The following is a 9971-nucleotide window of genomic DNA, read 5'->3' on the forward strand; positions in this document are numbered from 1 at the left end:
CTTCGTCACGTGCATCACGTCGATTGCGGAGCGGACCTCTAGGTCTTTCCAATATGGCAGGTCCCAAAATATAGATTTCTTCTTCCACATGGGTGCGCGTCCGTTAGCGTCCTTTGGAACGGATTGTCCTCCAGGACCCTTTCCAAATATCACCTTCAAATCCTTGACCATATCATGTACATCAACACCAGTACGGTGGCGAGGCTTCGTCCGGTGATCCGCCTCACCTTTGAAATGCTTGCCTTTCTTTCTTACGGGATGCCTGCTCGGAAGAAATTGACGATGTCCCAGGTACACATTTTTCTTACAACTATTCAAATATATACTGCCGGTATCATCCAGACAATGCGTGCATCCGTGGTATCCCTTGTTTGTCTGTCCTGAAAGGTTACTGAGAGCAGGCCAATCATTGATGGTCACGAACAGCAATGCCTTTAGGTCAAATTCTTCCTGTTTGTGCTCATCCCATGTACGTACACCTGTTCCATTCCACAGTTGTAAGAGTTCTTCAACTAATGGCCTTAGATACACATCAATGTCGTTGTCGGGTTGTTTAGGGCCTTGGATGAGCACTGGCATCATAATGAACTTCCGCTTCATGCACAACCAAGGAGGAAGGTTATACAAACATAGAGTCACAGGCCAGGTGCTATGGTTGCTGCTCTGCTCCCCAAAAGGATTAATGCCATCTGCGCTTACACCAAACCATACGCTCCTTGCGTCATCTGCAAACTCCTTCCCGTACTTTCTTTCGATTTTTCTCCACTGCGACCCGTCAGCGGGTACTCTCAACTTTCCGTCTTTCTTATGGTCTTCTCTGTGCCATCGCATCGCCTTGGCATGCTCTTTGTTTTGGAACAAACGTTTCAACCGTGGTATTATAGGAGAATACCACGTCACCTTGGCAGGAATCTTCTTCCTGGGGCGCTCGCCCTCGACATCACCATGCTCATCGCGGCTGATCTTATAGCGCAATGCACCACATACCGGGCAAGCGTTCAAATCCTCGTACTCACCACGGTAGATGATGCAATCATTAGGGCATGCATGTATCTTCTGCACCTCTAACCCTAGAGGGCAGACAGCCTTCTTTGCTTCGTACGTACTCTCGGGCAATTCGTTGTCCTTTGGAAGCATATCCTTTATCATTACCAACAACTTTCCAAATCCCTTGTCAGATACACCATTCTCTGCCTTTCATTGCAGCAATTCCAGTGTGGTGCCCAACTTTTTCTTGTCACCTACGCAATTCGGGTACAACAATTTTTGTGATCCTCTAACATGCGCTGCAACTTCTTCTTCTCCAAATCACTTGCGCAGTTTCTCTTTGCATCGGCAATGGCCCGACCTAGATCATCAACGGGCTCATCTGATGCCTCTCTTCAGCTTCTTCCCGCATTGCCGGCTCAGCTTCTTCCCGCATTACCGGCTCAGCTTCTTCCCCCATTGTTGTATCATCGTATTCAGGGAACCCATGGCCAGGATAGCTGTCGTCGTCCTCTTCTTCTTCATTGTCTTCCATCATAACCCCTCTTTCTTCGTGCTTGGTCCAAACATTATAGTGAGGCATGAAACCGGACTCAAACAGGCGGACGTGAATGGTTCTTGACGTAGAGTAATTGCGACCATTCTTACAGGCAGCACATGGACAAGGCATAAAACCATCCGCCCGCTTGTTTGCCTCAGCCGCAAGCAGAAAAGTATGCACGTCCTCAACGAACTGGGGAGAGCATCGGTCATCATATATCCATTGTCGGCTCATCTTCATTACACAACACCGAATAGACCAAATTAATACAAGTTCATACATAAAGTTCATACAACACTTAAATGCAACAAACAAATAACTCTCTAGCTAAAGCATTTAAATGCAACAACAAATGCGATCAAGATCGCAACTAAGGTAACAATTGATCCAACAGCATAATGATACCAAGCCTCACTATCGATGGCATATTTTCTAATCTTTCTAATCTTCAAGCGCATTTTCTCCTTCTTGATCTTGTGATCATCGACGACATCGGCAACATGCAACTCCAATTTCATCTTTTCCCCCTCAATTCTTTTCAATTTTTCTTTCAAGTACTCGTTTTCTCTTTCAACTAAATTTAACCTCTCGACAATAGGGTCGGTTGGAATTTCCGGTTCACATACCTCCTAGACAAAAATATCTATGTCAACTTGATGGGCATAATTTATCATAAACACGAAATGCAACAAATAGTTTTAAAAGAGAATATACCACAGCCGAATCATAACAAGGACGAGGGCCAACGGGGACGGATATCAAAACCATGGCACTATGTATAACAAAGAACGTACGGGTAAGATAATTATTATACGAGTAACTATATATCCAAATCACACAAACATCAATTTTTTATATAAAATTTCATGAACAAGAGGCTCACCACAAGGTGGTGCCGGCGACGGGACGATGCGAGCGATCAACGGTGGTTACGACGGAGATTTAGAAGGCACTAAGTAAACCACACCTACATATGCAAACTAAGTGTTATTTTAACCTCAAATTGCATATAAATCAAATACTAGCAAATATATATATTTCCTCCCAAATTACTAAACTCACAAATTAATAACTATATAAAGCATTGCAAGAGCTAATCTAGCAATGAGAGATGAAAGGACAAAGTTGCTAACCTTTGTGATCATTTGAATGGATGGGGGCCTTCAAATCTTGACAAATTTTGGGCAAAATGTGTGATGAGCTCGAGAGGAAGAGGGGAAGAACAGAGAGGAGAGGGGAAAGGGGAAGAACAGAGCGAGCTCGGATGGACGAAGGGTTTATGTAGGACGACCTTTAGTACCGGTTCGTGCCAAGAACCGGTACTAAAGGTGCTGGAGGGGGCCCAGACTGACAACATCCTGCCACCACTCTCATTAGTACCGGTTCGTGGCTAACCTTTAGCACCGGTTCGTGCCACGAACCGGTACTAATGAGAGCGGCCCGGCTAGCCGTTGGAACCGGCACTAATGTATACATTTGTGCCGGCTCAAATACAAACCGGCACTAATGTGCTTCACGTTTGACCCTTTTTCTACTAGTGTGCGCAGTCGTCACAGAGAGAGCCGTTCTCTGTGGCGTCGTTGTACCAGGCACCAGAAGCTCCTCGTCTGTCTCCTTCTGCATCCCTGCCGAATGTATTATAAAGGAACACACATAGCAGATTTATCTCAGCAGGCGGCGTCCCTGCCGAATGTATTATAAAGGAACACACATAGCAGATTTATCTCAGCAGGCGGCGACTTAATAAGCTTCTCAAAACAAGCACCGGTTCTGAGCTTCCACAATGCCCACAGCACAAACCTCCTACTCCAACTACATGCAGATGGGGATAGCTATCATCCAAAATATAAGTTTTTGCTTCATTACAGACCTGGAGCTGGCGTCGTCTCAGCGTGTTTTTCATTTGCCTTGCCATAAAGATATGTGTAAAGACCACCGAATACTAAAGCAGTACCCAGCAAACTGCCATAAAACAGAAAAAGTGCATGTTATTGCATAGAAAGATATATAACTATGTTAATGCAGAAGTGTTTAATATCTGCATTACCTCCCAAGGGTGAGACTTTCTCCTAGCAACAATATTCCCAAAATTATGGTGAAGACTGTCGATAGAACGCTGAACATAGGTGGGAAAACCGGTCCCTTCTTTTCGACGGCATACAGGTTGAGCCAGTACTTGACTGCTGTGCCAAGCGCAGCCTACAGCTCGAAATCACAGGTAGTTTAGTCAATTTATTGCTTATTCACTTAAATTGAGTTGGAAAAATACAGAAAGAAACGTTTGGCTATTTCAAAGGCGAAAGTAATGCTCTCAACCATATATGAAGTCCTCAGACAATTAGTCAAAAACTTGAACTGGGTTGTTAACAATTAACAATTAACTATGATGTGCCCATAGTTCTGCTAGATCCATCTGTAGCCCATTCCATTTTTTTCATTTTCGATAATCTAAAAACCCCTTTGCATGAATAAACTAATTAAGAGCAATAAATTCTGAACTTACTGAATAAATGATAGTTAGCAATTGGATGTTCCATTTCATCTGCCAGGCACTTTTGTCCCGTGTAATTGTTATGCCAACGACAAGAGGTTGCACACCGCCAAGAATGCAGGTCAGCACAGATGACCAATGCTTCCACGGACAGACCTTCAGAACTTTCACCTGAAATTAGCATTTATACATTATTAACAGTTAAAAGTAGATGCAGCGGAAGATCAAAAAGGTGTGCAAGAAATTCGAGAAGGAGACATCAAAATCGCTATACAGGGGTTCCTCGCAACATGAGAAAGAGCTGGCTCGGCAGCTGAATGGCATACCAAAAGGAATAAATGCCTATGAGGGCGGTTCTAAAAAAAGTACCTGGATAGGGTACCAAGTTGCGTAACTGAGGCCAAAACTCAACATTAGTAGTGTGCCCCTCAAATGATTCTCTCCAGAAGCTGCATTAGAACCTTTAGGGGACACACTTATAACCAGCCTCCCTCGATGGAGCTCTTTTCCAGTGTAGAGACTAATAAGTAAAGCCCCAGTGAAACAGAAAAGTGCTCCAAGCACTTTTGCACTGCCACTCTTTGATTTGATGTTCAACTGCTCTATGCTGTAAAATCACGTGATTGAGTTAATTAGGCAAAATATTATGTGTGGTTCAGAAATATTTGTTCTTTCAATACTTGGCATGTAATTGAAGCTAATTTTTTTGCATTCAAATAATGATGTTGATACCAGGCAAATAACATGCATATGAAATTCCAAACTATTGTTTCAAACATTTAAATCATCCTATGTGTGTCACAGAAAATATCGTATTATTGTATCTATTGATAATACAGATTTTAACAATATAATAAACAAATTGTAATTTTTACACTGAATGTTTATGTAATGTATCAAATTTGCAGTAATGAAAGCAACCAAAGGTTCACTAACTTCATATATATATTAGGCCGATGGAAAAATGCAGATGCAGGGCTTGTACTTTGTAAAGTAGCAAAATATTACAACCACACACACATATATTACCCGATCAATATCGAGAGAACAAACGTGACTAGCGGGGTGATACTCGAGAAAATCACCGCATATGAGGCTGCTGTGTTCCGCAATCCGTAGTAATAAAACGCCATTGGTAACGAGTACCTGCACAAAATAAAAAATTGCTAGCAAGACATGTTTAGAGACTTTCATAGTTTCATGAAGGGAAATTAGACCTTTTTAGACTACGCTCACTCTTATTCTGAAAGAGAAAGATGCAAGCAAAATGAAAAAAAAATTCAGACCCATTAGCTTGCTTAACTGCAACTTTAAATTTTTCAATAATGTCCTGACAAATAGATTGTCTATAATGAATTTTTCGCGTCTCTTGCAAAAAAGAGGCTTTGGTAGCCAATGTGATCTCGTGGATTAAACAAATTGTTCACGGGGTTCAGTTGGTGTTGAAGTTAACAATGTCGAAGGCAGCTTTTTCCCCACTGGAAAATGCCTAAGAAAGGGGGGCCCACTGTCCCCCCTCCACTTCAACTTAGTGGTGGATGTCCTGACAAAAATGCTTTGTAAAGCTGCTTCTCAAAATGTTATACAAGGATAGTGTCCTCTGGTCTGTCAAGGGGGTGTGGTTTGCCTCCAGTACGCGAGCGACACAATCCTTTTCCTAGAAATGAGTGCTAACTTGCTTTGAGCAAGTTCCTGGGATGCAAATTAATTATAACAAAATTGAGCTCATTCCTTAATATGGATAAGGATGAGATTCCCCCTTTTGTCGATATCCTAGAATGTAGAACAGGCCAATTCCCTATTAAGTACCTTGGTGTCCCACTTCACCATGACAAGCTTAGGAGTGAGGATGTACAACCTCTTTTAGATAAGATTCTAAAAGGGATTGCCGGCTGGAGGGAAAAGCTCCTTAATTACAAAGGGAGGCTAGTGCTTATAAAATCTTGTCTTGCCAGCATCCCAATCTACCCACTTTCTTTTTAAAAATTCCCCAAATGGGCTCTACATTTTATCAACTCCCAAATGGCTCATTGCCTTTGGAACGATTTTGAAGGCCATAGGAAAATTCATCTTGCCAATTGGAAGATGATTTGTACAAAGAATGACTTTAGCGATTTAGGAGTCCCTAACTTGCAAGAGGTCAACCTCTGTCTGCTAGGCTCTTGGCTGAAACGATAAATTGCAGGAGAAGGGAAACTCCAGAAACGAATTATAGACCAGAAATACAAGCCTGATTCTCCTAATTTTTTTGCTAGCTCATGTCCAAACCCTTCCAGATTCTGGAAGTGGTTAGGTCGTGGGAAGATACATTAGTTTGCAATTCACCACTAACTGTCCAATTTTGGCCTATTTACACTATTTGCAATGAGCATTCTAAAACTATCTGTGATATCTGGGATGGTTGCCAAGTAAAGCTCACTTTTAGGAGGAATTTTGACAACTTGCTCATGGAGCAGTGGTATGAGATAGTGGAGAATGCAAAAAGTATCAAGTTTACCAATGACACTGACACACTGATTTGACAATTAGAAAACAAGGTCATTACTCTAGTACTCTCTTTATCATGTGATTAACTTTAGGAGTGTCCTCTCTTTATCATGTGATTAACTTTAGGAGTGTCCAGCCAGTCTTTGTCCCTGCAGTATGGAAATTGATTGTCCCCCAAAAATTCACATTTTCTTGTGGCTTCTCTCCAATAACAAGAGACAACCTTAGGAAAAGACATATTATCAAGCCTCTGGATTGTGTGTCTTGTAACGAGGAAGAAAGCATTGCACAGCTTTTCTTTAACTGTGTAGTTGCTAGGACTATTTGGCCCGTCATTGCAAAACTCTTTGGTACTCCCTCCATTTTTGTATACAAGGCCACTATCAAAATTACAATTTGCAACTATACAAGGCCACTAACATCAATCGAGGTAAAATTGATGAGGTTTGCCTCGTATTAGAGACCGAGGACATTAATACCCCTTGCATGCATGTGGAGTGAGAAGCTTGGTTTTCATGTACCACATTAATCAACCAACAAGGAGTGAGAGGGTTGTCTTGTTGTGCGTTAAAGAGAAAAATACACATTAATTAACACGTCTAGCGAGGAGAAAAGACAAGCTTGCAACATTGGCTTAAGTAAGCATTAATTTCTACCTTGGTACCTGTAATATGGGTTTGTGGCCTTGTATATAAAAATGGAGGGAGTACTGATTATGCAAATAAATGTTTGCCAAATCCTGCCTGCGATTTACCTACCTAAATATATTTTAGGATTTTTATTTTATAACCACTTATTAGCTTACCAAAGAAAACATAAGGCTGGTTGTAATGGTTAGTATCATATACTAGTATCATGCATATGATACTAGTGTATGATACTACCTCCCTAATGCATAGTATCATATATTAGTATCATGTAGTAATTTATTTATTGCCATGCATGACACAAAGTAGCATAGCATTTAATATGATACGGTATCATGATATGATACTACACCTCTCTTTCTTCATTTAATGCTATGACACCTCATCAAAATTGTCTAGTTGGCATGCATGATACTAGCTATGGTACTACCATTACGACCAGCCTAAGTCCGTATTAGGCTACGTTTCCTTCCTTGTACCCAAGTCCTTTGTAATATATAAATGCCCCTTGGGCTGCAATAGAGATAAGTTACATATAAATAGCATACCCAGAAAGCGCGTTTAAGAAGAGCCACCCAACAGTTTTTGTATTCACCTCCTTCCACTTGCCACTGCGGGTATGCATTTGCCCAAGTCAGTTATCAGTTATAGAAGAAAATAGGTTTTATGTACATATAAACTGAATGGAAAAATGGTCTAACGTACCTTTCAAAGTAAAGAGCAAAGGGAAGGGTGAACACAGCACCGAACATGCTTCTATAGAAGAGCAACGCAAATATGCTCATTCCACCAGCACAGCAAGTTTTCCCAGGAACACTGTCCCCGTGGTGAAGACTTCTGAAAGAACCACGCACAATGCAGGTTTCCACCAACCTGTTCCGTCATCCAAAGTATATTAGAAGTGTTCCCTAAACTTTTGAAAATCTAAATAAACATTGAAAAAATCGCCAGTGTCGTGGAAAGCTGAGCAAAAGACCCGCAAACTACATTTAATGTGGCATTCACAAATGAGATTGCCTGCCCTGGAGGACATGAAGTGGGAGAAACCAATGTTGATTGACGGCAATGGCCTGCAAAATTCGAGTTCAGGAGGAAACGGGGGGAGGGTAAGATCACAATACAATCACTTGGAACAGGGGCCTGGACTCAGGTGGATAAAGATAAAATTCAATACTATGTATATGCAGGAAGTGGATCATTCACTCGCTGGCATTGCCACCTGTACTCATGATGGTGAAGCTGTTGTTGGGGCACTGTACGGAGGCCAGAGCCAGGGCGTGTGCCGAAGGACTGAATGAAGCTTGGTCTGCAGCTCGATGTGGATAGAATAATTCTACAGAGTGACTATGCTGCTGTGATTCAGGCAATTGGGCAATCAGACAACCACTCAAGGTGGCATGGGGTGGTCTACAAAGAAATCAGGAAGTACATGGCCGTAATCCAGGATTGCCAGGTACCTAAAATAGGGAGAGATGGTATGCTGCGGATATGGGGTGGGCTAACTAGAGTGAATGGGGTGCATATGCTGTGGGATACTGATTTGCCACCCCAGATTCAGTCACTAAATCATGAACATTGTGTTGAAAACTCTGTTCCTACTGAAAAAGGGACATCTTTTCCCCTAAAAAACCGTGGCATTCACAAATCGTAATAAACCTTCCACTACATTTAATATAGTATTCAAAAATCGCTATAGAACTTTGGATCAATTTCTCAATAGTCGAAATGCGACGGATTTCAAGCAAAAAGGACTTCAATCTTTATCACCAAACAAGGAAGAGGAGATAACCTAGATCCAGCCCCCATACCTCCTTCTACATCAGGGCGGCGGCGCGCGTGGAATCAAGGCGCCGTTTCTTTCCCAACAACTCGGCAAAGAAGGCCGTCGTTCGCCTGCCAGAGGGGCTCGGCAGGCGACCGCCGGGTCACCAGCGTCGCTTGACCCGCGCGCTCGACCATCGTACAGGAACCACCCTACAGTCGGTCGGCCCGCGGGGCGACCTCGACACGCTCTCCCACCTCGGCTGCGAGCTTGGCGGTAGCCGTGTCGGGAAGGGAGGGAGCACAGGGTGCAGAACAAGAGCGAGGAGAAAACAAAGTTGATGGAGCCGAAAGAGGCAGGGGAGAGGTAGCCGCCCTACTGTATGGTACTAGTACGTTCTTTAGACAAGACTAATAACTAAAAGTCCATTAAAAATTACTACTACTCGCTTACGCCCAGAGATATGCTGTGGAATACTGATTTCCCAGCCCACATCCAGTTTGAAGATCGTGCTCAAAACTCTGTGGGATACTTAACAAAAAAGACATCTTTTTCCCCTAAAAGACGTAGCATCGCAAAACGTAAAAACCGTCCACTACATTTAAGCTAGCATTCAGAGATCGCGGTAAAACTTTGGAACAATTTCTCAATAGTCGAAAATGCAACGGATTTCAAGCAAAACCAAAAAAGACTTCAATCTTTTTACCAAACAAGGAAGACAAAAAAAAACTAGATCTAGCCCCCATACCTTCTCCCACGCCGGGGCCGGCGGTGGGCGTGGAGAGGTGCTCAGTCGAGGGCCGCCATGTCACCAGCGGAGTTCCACCCGAGTGCCCGACCATCGCCGAAACAGTCGCCGTACAACCAACTTGATAGAATACGAGCAAGTGACAGGCAGCCACAGAGTCACCGGCATTTCTTACCCACCGGCTCGCCGGCGACTCCCTCCATTTTTGTATACAAAGACACTATCAAAATTACAATTTGCAACTATACAAGGTCACTAACATCAATCGAGGTAAAATTGATGAGGTTTGCCTCGTACTAGCAACCAAG

General features: G+C 42.8%; 1 pseudogene; it reads right to left on the bottom strand.

The window, feature by feature from the left end:
- Positions 1–2973: 2973 nt before the first annotated feature.
- On the bottom strand, positions 2974–9757 carry LOC119338753 (annotated as a pseudogene).
- Between the last annotated feature and the right edge of the window lie 214 nt (positions 9758–9971).

Source organism: Triticum dicoccoides, chromosome 7B (genome assembly GCF_002162155.2).
Source record: "Triticum dicoccoides isolate Atlit2015 ecotype Zavitan chromosome 7B, WEW_v2.0, whole genome shotgun sequence".
In the NCBI taxonomy this organism is placed as follows: Eukaryota; Viridiplantae; Streptophyta; class Magnoliopsida; order Poales; family Poaceae; genus Triticum; species Triticum dicoccoides.